At 42.7% G+C, this 9,519-nt stretch overlaps 1 non-coding gene across 1 annotated transcript; it reads right to left on the reverse strand.

Annotated features, from left to right (window-relative positions):
• Positions 1-5,709: 5,709 nt before the first annotated feature.
• Positions 5,710-5,847, reverse strand: LOC119931078. The gene has a single exon (XR_005451942.1). It is a non-coding gene; the product is annotated as a small nucleolar RNA SNORA7 (small nucleolar RNA).
• Between the last annotated feature and the right edge of the window lie 3,672 nt (positions 5,848-9,519).

The raw sequence follows: 9,519 nt of genomic DNA on the forward strand, positions 1-9,519 counted from the left end.
CACACAGCTGACAATTGGCGGAGCTGGGGTTTGAACCCATAACCTCTGACTCCAAAGCCCGGGCTCTTTCCACTGAGCCATGCTGCTTCTCTAATATAGAGACAGTCCCTACCCAACAACGGGCTCACAGTCTAGAAGGGGGAGACAGACAACAAAATAAAGCATGTAGACAGGTGTCAAAATCATCAGAACAAATAGAATTAAAGCTATATGCCCATCATTAACAAAATAAATACAATAGTAAATATGTACAACTAAAATAAATAGAGAAATAAATCAGTACAAATATATATACACAAGGACATCGGTTCTAATGCCCAGTTTGGTACTCACCTGCTGTGTGGTCAAGTCACTTAACTGTTCTGAGCCTCACTTTCCTCATCTGAAAAATGGGGATTTGATACCTGTTCTCCATCACTCCTAGGCTCTGAGCCCCATGGAGGACAGAGACTGTGTCCATTCTGACTATCTTGTATCCACTCTTGCCCACTCCTCCACTTGTCTGCTGTGTGACCTTGGGCAAGTCACTTCCCTTCTCTGTGCCTCAGTTATCTCATCTGTAAAATGTGGACTAAGATTGTGAGCCCCACATGGGACAGGGACTGTGTCCAACCCGATTACCTTGTATCTGCCCCAGTGCTTAGAACAGTGCTTGGCACAAAGGAAGCACTTAAATACCATTATTATTATTACTCTGTTCAGTACAGTTCTTGGTTTCAGTACAGTTCTTGGTTCAGGAAAGGACTTAACAAATACCACTATTATTATTTTTACTTTGGTGGAGGCGAGGGGCAAATGGGTGGGGTATACAGGCTTGGTAGAAAGAGAACTCTAACTAGAATTCATCTCTCCTGCCCAGCTCTCCAGGGTTAGAATGCAAGGTGGTCTGCGCAGCTGAATTTATTTTGACCACACTTACTATGAACTCACCACATTACCAAATGTTTAGACTAGGATTTGCCACTGTTCTTTAAAGCAGTATTTCCACTGCATCCAAATCCCAGGGCCTCAGGGTTCCTAGGGCAGTGCAGAGCACTGTGGCCTACTAGGAAGAGCACAGGCCTGGGGGTCAGAAGACCTGGGTTCTAGTCCCAGTTCTGCCATTTCCCTGTTAGGCCAACTCAGGCAAGCCAATTAAGTTCTCTGCACCACAGTTCCCTCATCTACAAAATGTGGATTCAATACCTGTTCTCCCTCCTACTTTGACTGTGAGCCCCATGGGGGTCTTGTTTGCCTTGTATTTACCCCAGCGCTCAGTACAGTGCTTGGCCTATACTAAGTGCATGGGCCTGGAAATCAAAAGGACCTGGGCTCTAATCCTGGTTCTGCTCTGTGACCCTGGGAAAGTTACTTAGCTTCTTTGTGCCTCAGTTACCTCATCTGTAAAACTGGAAGTCCCATGTTTAACAGGGACTGTGTCCAACCTGATTACCTTGTATCTATCCCAGTGATTAGAGCAGTGCCTGGCATACAGTAAGTGCTTAACAAATACCATAAAATACTATTATTATCATCATTAGACTATATTATAATGATCATATTAGAACTATCTACAGCAGGTGTCCCTACGGAGGAGTAGCCCAGCCCGGAAAGTTTCCTAGATGATGCTTCTCAGGCAGGGTGAGATGTTTTCAGGAATGTCATCAACCCTCTCCCTTCCCTCCTGCCTCACTGGGGTCAGGGACGGGGAAAAGGTGGTGGGAGGTGGTTAGTGCTCTGAACGTAGGAACCAGTAACCGGCCTATGTGAGCAGATAGCAAGATATCCACTCCTCCCTGGCTTGCACTGCCCTGAAAAAGTGTCCCCTCAAACCGGAAGGGAGCAAGGATTCATTATTAGCAAAAAAGGCTTCTTAAAAGAAAATATTGAAAATTTTATCGAAAGTGTTTACGGAGTACTTATTGTGTGCAGAGCAGCATGGCATGGTGGATAGAGCATGGGTCTGGGTGCCAGAAGGTCATAGGTTCTAATCCCAGCTCTGCCAATTGTCTGCTGTTTGACCTTGGGCAAGTCACTTCACTTCTTTGTGCCTCAGTTACTCATCTGTAAAATGGGGATTGAGACTGTGAGCCCCAAATGGGACAGGGGACCATGTCCAACCCGATTTGATTGTAATAATGATAATAATGATAGTATTTATTAAGTGCTTACTATGTGCAAAGCACTATTCTAAGCTCTGGGGAGGTTACAAGGTGATCAGGTTGTCCCACGTGGGGCTCACAGTCTTAATCCCCATTTTACAGGTGAGGGAACTGAGGCCCAGAGAAGTGAAGTGACTTGCCCAAAGTCACACAGCTGACAAGTGGCAGAGCCAGGATTTGAACCCATGACCTCTGACTCCAAAGCCCATGCTCTTTCCACTGAGCCACGCTGCTTCTCTATCCACCCCACCGTTCAGTACAGTGCCTGGCACATAGCACTTAACAAATACCATAATTATTATTATTATTTTACTAAGAACTTGAAAGAGTACAATAGAGTTAAAAGACATGAACCTTGCCCTCAGAAAGTTTATAATATAGCAGGGAAGCTGGAAACAAAAATAATTTCAGAAAGAAGGAAACATGGATAAGGGTAATAGTAATGTGTTAAGGACTTACTGTGTGCCAAGCACTGTATTAAATGCTGGAAGATACAAGATAATCAGGTCAATCATAGTCCCTGTCCCACTTGGGGCTCACAGTCTAAGTAGAAGGGAGAATGAGTATTTAATCCTCATTTACAGGTGAGGAAGACAAGTTAAGTAACTGGGTATGACACATAGGATTTACTGTAGAGCTACAGGTGCTTGGGAATAGACAAGTGTGTATTTGGTGGAGAAATATTCAAATTGTAATTAAGGATAGATAAACTTCAGAGAAGAGAAAATTAATTGGGGAAGGTTTCCTGGCAATGCTATTTCAGAAAAGTTTGGGAAAATGGGAGAGCTGACCTATTGGCAGATTTGAAGAAGGAAAAGAGTAGGGACAGAAGGAAGGGCTTGAGCAAAGACTCAGGTGTGGCAGAGTTGAGAACAAGGCACTCGGAGTAGGTGAGCATGAAAGGAATAAAAGAGTGTGAATGGGGTGTTGTGGAAGAAGAAAGTGGATAAAAGGGAGAGAGCTGATAAAGTCAATTAAAGGTCAAGAGTTTCAGCTTGATGTGGGGAGGAATGGATAGTCAGTGCAGTTTTATGAGGAGGAGAAGATAGGTGCAGAACATTTGAGAAAAATGATCCAGGCAAGAGTGGAGTAGGGACTGAAGAGGAAAGAGGCTCTTGGCAGAGAGATCAGTGAGGAGGGTGATGCAGAAACACTTACCTCATATATGAACCTGAATTGTTAAAATGAAAAATGAGACATGATTTTTCAGCTTTCTAAAACCAAACAAGGTAATTGCTCTTAAAGTACTAATAAGAGGTGAGAAAAATGAGCATCATCCTTAGCCTGCCAGGACTCAGAGTCAGACAAAAGCAGCCTTGCTGGATAAACTCTCAATGGGAAAAGCTTTCAAAGGGAGAACTTCCAAGGAAGAAGTGACATCACAGCAAGGACTGGAATAGAAGGGAAACTAACAGCTCTACACAAACTTCCATCTACCCTAAAAGGAGCAGCAAAGACCGCTTGGTTTTATCTCATTTTTTTTCCACTCACCCCCCCGCTTCAAAGCCTTACTGAAGGCACATCTCCTCCAGGAGGCCTTCCATGACTAAGCCCTCCTTTCCTCTTCTCCCACTATCTCCTGGGTCACCCTAACTTGCTCTCTTTATTTATCCCCCTCCCAGCCCCTCAGCACTTATGTACATAGTTGTAATTTATTTATTTATATTAATGTCTGTCTCCCTCTCTAGACTGGAAGCTCACTGTGGGCTGTAAATGTGTCTGTTTATTGTTATATCATACTCTCCTAAATGCTTAGTACAGTGCTTTGCACACAGTAAGTGCTCAATAAATGCTAATGAATGAATTAATGAGTTAAGCACCTACTATGTGTTAGGCATTGTTTTAAGCATAGGGGTAGATACAAAATAATCAGGTTGGATGCAATCCCTCTCCCACGTGGGGCCCAGAGTCTTAATCCCCACTTTACAGATGAAGGAACTGAGGCACAGAGAAGTATAGTGACTTGTCTAATGTCTCACAGCAGATACGTGGCAGAGCCGGGATTAGAGCCCAGGTGCACTGACTTCCAAGCCCATGCTCTTTCCATTAGGCCACACTGCTTCTAATTAACTTCTTATAGACTGTGTATGAATTTACGGATGTTTGGCAACCCTGGTAAAAAGGTAGTTGAAATTGCTGCTTTGTATTTAGGTCTAAATAAAAATTCATTTTGGTTTTCCTTTGAGTTTGAATTTCCTAATGTCTTTGTGCTAGCTTTAAATAAATGAATGGATGATCTAAACTAGAATGGCCTATTCCTTTAAATTGAAACTGCTCTGGAGGATGCCAAATCTGAGCTTTAGATTTCCTTACTGTGAGTCTTTCATTTAGTCTTCTGTTGAGAGGCCCTTTAAGAGGATTCCTGGAACATGTATTATTGCTGCCTATTTTATTTCCATTGAACAGAACAAGTTTTATAATAAATCATTCAATATTCCATCTTTGATGCAGTCCTGCTCTCTCAGAAATCTAGTTCTCATATTTTAGTGTTTTTGCTTAGCAGTCTCCTAAGTAACTTGTCTATTGTTTATGACCCTTCAAAATACTTCCATTTAAGGCTAGAGTTTTGTCTTTTCTTTTCTGTAAGCTGTCATGCAGATGGAAAAGCTTAAATGGACAGGCAGCATTGTGGAATTTCTCTAGCAGAAGAGCCAAAATCAGAGAATGGAGGGATTGCATTGGAAGGGGCTGGAAATGTATGCTTATTATAGCCCTGAGAACATCAAAACTCAGAAATGGGGTGATTAGGGTTAAAGTAACAAAATGCTTCTTATTGACTGTCTTGGACTGAACAAGATTTAAGATTTTGTCTGCAGCTGTGTTTATTTTTCCTTCAATACGGTAGCAATAGTTCAACATCAAGGCTCTCCACTAACACTGACCATCTTACATTTCTGTTCTCTTCACCTACTGCTTCCCAGCTTGTTCTATTAGCTTCTCCTGAGCTTCTCTTTCAGATTGTAGAATCTCCAGATGCTCCCACCTCCCTCCCTTCCCTCACGTGTTTCTCCCCAGCCTGGAACCTTCTCTTGTCCCAAATATGCCGAACCACAGTTCTCCCCATATGGAAAACCTTCCTAAAACTCTATATAAAAATATTCACAAGCAGTGGAATCAGAATAAATGAAATTGAATGTTCAATTAAACACATATAACTATATGTACAAAGGTTGGGGATGGGAATAAATAACTAAATACTTAAGAGTGAGGGGTCTGAAGAGTGAATAGCCACTCTGTAGATGAATGCTGCCACTGAAAGTTTTGTTTGATCTCCACTCTGAAACCCAGGAAAAATGGTTTGAAGTGGTGGCAGGCCTGATTTATGGAACCAACTCGTTCCTTGTCTTGTCTTATGCCGGCGAGTCATCTCCAACCCATGGGGATTCTATGACATATTTTTCCCAGAAAACTCTACTCACCATCAGCAATCATTCTGGTAGTGTATCCATAGAGTTTTCTTGGTGAAAATACAGACATGGTTTACCACTGCCTTCTTCCACGCAGTAAACTTGAGTTTCTGCCCTTGACTCTGTCCTGTGCTGCTACTGCCCAGCATAGATGAATTTTATCTGGTAGCAGATTGCCTTCCACTCTCTAGCCACTGCCCAAGCTATGAATAGAATGGGTAGGCCTCTGCTTGACTCTCCCTCCCATAGCCAAGACTGGTAGAGTACTGGAAACTCTCCAAGTGTGATCCTGAGAGGGGCATCTAATTCTAAGCATAGGAAAAGTCATTACTGTGACTCCGTATTGATTCGTGTTCACTTAATTTAGGCTTCAGCTGCCCCCTCCCTGTATTCTCTACCCTAAACCAATGGTTGCTAGGACTTGTGATTTTTGTGTAGACTATAAGCTCCTTGTGGGCAGGGATCATGTTTACCAATTTTTTTTAATGGTATTTATTAAGTACTTACTAAGTGCCTGACACTGTTCTAAGTTCTGGAGTAGATACAAGATAATCAAGCTGGATGCAGTCCCTCCCCCACATAAGGCACCCAGTCTTAATTGCCATTTTACAGACGAGGTAACCGAGGCCCAGAGAAGTTAAGTGACTTGCCCAGAGAAGTTAAGTGACTTGCCCAAGGTCACACAACAGACAAGTGGTGGATTCAGAATTAGAACTCAGGTCCTTCTGACTCACAGGCCTGTGCTCTATCCAGTAGACCATACTGCTTCTCACCATTATATGGCACTTTCCCAAGTGCTTAGTACAGTGGTCTGCACATGGGAAGCGCTCAATAAATACCACTGATTGACTGTGTCAGCAGTAATATAGCCAGCCCTTTTGAAAAATTATTACCTCTTTGCCCTTACTCACATTTTTCCACGTTACCAAACTGAAGACTGAGAAATTCTTCCTGGAGCTGATGAGTCACTTAATGCTTCACTGTTAGGTCAACGCAGGAAAAATTATGAAGGGCTATGGCAATGAAAAATTGAAATAAAATATATTAGTGTATTAAAATAAAAATTTGTAAATAAAAATGATAACATGTTGACTTTTTAATTTGGCTTTAAATGACCCAAATTTAAATGAAAAGGGGACTGAGTGGTCATCCTGATCCTTTGCAAGAGAAAGGCTTTTCACAGTCAAATTTCTAGTAAGTAGGTAGGATAAGCACTAAAGCGCTAGTCTAGATAACTACACAGGTAACATTCATTTTAAAAACTCCTTGAGACTCCTTCTAATCTAATTCCATTTGTTTTGCAGTTTCCTGAAAGTTAGTTTGCACTGAGATCTATACCCTTTAAGCACTTGATATTCACCCCACCCTCTCCCCAGCATCCCAACACTGATGTACATATCCAATCGATCCATCACATTTATTGAGCACTTACTGTGTGCAAAGCACTGTACTAAGCACTTGGGAGAGTACAATATAAGAGTTGGTATTCACTTTTGCTGCCCACAACAAGTCTAGACAGAGAGACAGACACTAACAGACACTAACGAGAGAAGCAGCGTGGCTCAGTGGAAAGAGCATAGGCTTTGGAGTCAGAAGTCATGGGTTCAAATTCCGGCTCCGCCAACTGTCAGCTGTGTGACTTAGGGCAAGTCACTTAACTTCTCTGGGCCTCAGTTACCTCATCTGTAAAATGGGGATTAAAACTGTGAGCCCCCGGTGGGACAACCTGATCACCTTGTAACCTCCCCAGCACTTAGAACAGTGCTTTGCTTAACAAATACCATCATTATTATTATTATTACTATAAATTTAAAAATTACAGATAGGTACTTAAGTGCTGTGGGCCTGAAGGCGGGGTGAATAAAGGGAGCAAATCATTTATTTTAAAGCCTGCTTCATCTTCTAGCAAATGAGTGTCTCATGGACAGGGAATATGTATACCAACTCTGTTGTATTGTTCTCTTCCAAGCAGTTGGGACAGGGCTCGGCACACAGTAAGCACTCAGTAAATACCTCCGATGGATTGATTGATTGATTCGTTTAGAGGGACTCCCTGCTTTCCCCATCACCCTCCCCTTCCAGGGAGTGAGGGGCAATCAGGAGAGCCGGCCATGGAAGAAAGCTAGCTAGGCAGCCTGCAGAAATTTTCCACAGGTTTGTGACACCAGGTTACCAAGTTACCGTGGAAAATGATTAGATTAAGTTCACATTTCAGAGGTCCCTTAAAATGGAATATTTTAGATTGAGTCTGAATGGAAGCATTTGTTTCTACTGTGTTCATCAGGCAGCCATTAAGACCGTGGCACCGTTCACCGGCACCGCCAGGACTAGTTTAACAAGAATGACTCAGAGATCAAAAAGCTACTGGCAGCAAACCAACAAATAAATCAACACTTTCTAGCTACACGTCACCCTGACAAAAGAGATATCTGTCAAAGTATGCATAGTGCTACACAGGACAAATGATTGAAGTGTGACAAGTAGTGGGACATTGGGAAAGAAGAGAGCCACAAAGAGTGGAATCAGAATAATGCCTGAACTTTACCTCACGGTGATGCATAGTAAACACAATCAGCTTCGTTTCAGATACAGAAGAAAGCCCCTACTTACTCTCATGTTATAAAAGCCATTTAGGTACCCTGTTATCATCTATTCACCTCACATACTACCCCCAGAGAAGTATGAAGTCATCAGAATTTCTAGAATTTTGATGGATAGATTGTAGTCCAAGATTACATAGTCTGTCATCTCTTCTTGCCATTTGGTGTAAAGGAAGGCACGTAATTTCCTCAAGATACTGCGTATCATGAATGTATACAGGTCCTGGTTTTCTTCTTTCCCTTCTAACTGATCTTTCTCAGTCTCTTTAACCATGTCTTCTTCTCTCTCCCAGTCCCTGCTGGTGAGGGCCCTTCAAGGCTCTATTCTGCATCTCCTTTTCTTTTCAAGCTCCATTAAGTCCCTTGGGAAATTCATCCACATCCACTGCTTCAATTGCCACCTCCCAAACTAACCTCGCTAGCCTTCTCTCTCTCTCCTTCCCTGCAACCTCACATTTCCCCCTGCCTCCAGGAAATCTCTACATGAATGCCTTGCCAGCACCCCAAGCTCAAAATGATCTGAACTCCTCATCCCAAATCCTCTCCCCCAACCTACTGCCCCATCACAGTTTCAAAACACCACCAACCTCTCCATCCCTCAAGAAGCATACCTTTAGTGGAAAGATCATGGTCTTGGGAATCAGAGATCCTGGGTTTCTAATCCTGGCTCTGCCACATGTCTGCTGTTTGAACTTGAGCAAGTCAATTAACTTCTCTGTGCCTCAGTTACCTCATCTATCAAATGGGGTTTAAGACTGTGAACCCCATGAGGGACATGGACTATGTCTGACCTGATTAGTTTGTATCTACCCCAGTGCTTAGTGCAGTGTCTGGCACATGGTAAGCACTTCACGAATACCATTTTAAAAACAGCCCAGAACTTTTGCATTGTCCTTGACCTCTCCCTATCTTTCAACCCCTTTATTAAGTCTGCATGTAAATCCTTCTTCATCCACAACATTTCCCAAAGCCACCCCTACCTTTCCATCCAAATAGCCATCACACTGACCCTGTTTTTGTAATATCTCAGATTAACTCCTACATCAACCTTCTCTTTCCCTCCAGTCTCTCCTTGCTCCAGTCCTTATGGTAAAGATTAGGGGATATACTTGAAAGAAAACCCCAACTAGTTTTGCTTTGCTCTGGGTATGCTGTCTGAGTCATCTTTCTAAAATATCATTCTATATAAGTCTCCTGCTCCTCACAAAACTCCACTGGTTCCCCACTCCTATCCACATAATACAGAAGCACTTGACCATTGGCCTTAAGAAAATCAATTCTTACCCTCCTATTTATCCTCTTTCTTGTCCCACTCCATCCCAGCTTACCTGCTTCCTTCTTCACAAGCCAACCTACTCAATGGGCCCCGCT

This window comes from Tachyglossus aculeatus, chromosome 7 (assembly GCF_015852505.1).
Source record: "Tachyglossus aculeatus isolate mTacAcu1 chromosome 7, mTacAcu1.pri, whole genome shotgun sequence".
NCBI classification, from domain to species: Eukaryota; Metazoa; Chordata; class Mammalia; order Monotremata; family Tachyglossidae; genus Tachyglossus; species Tachyglossus aculeatus.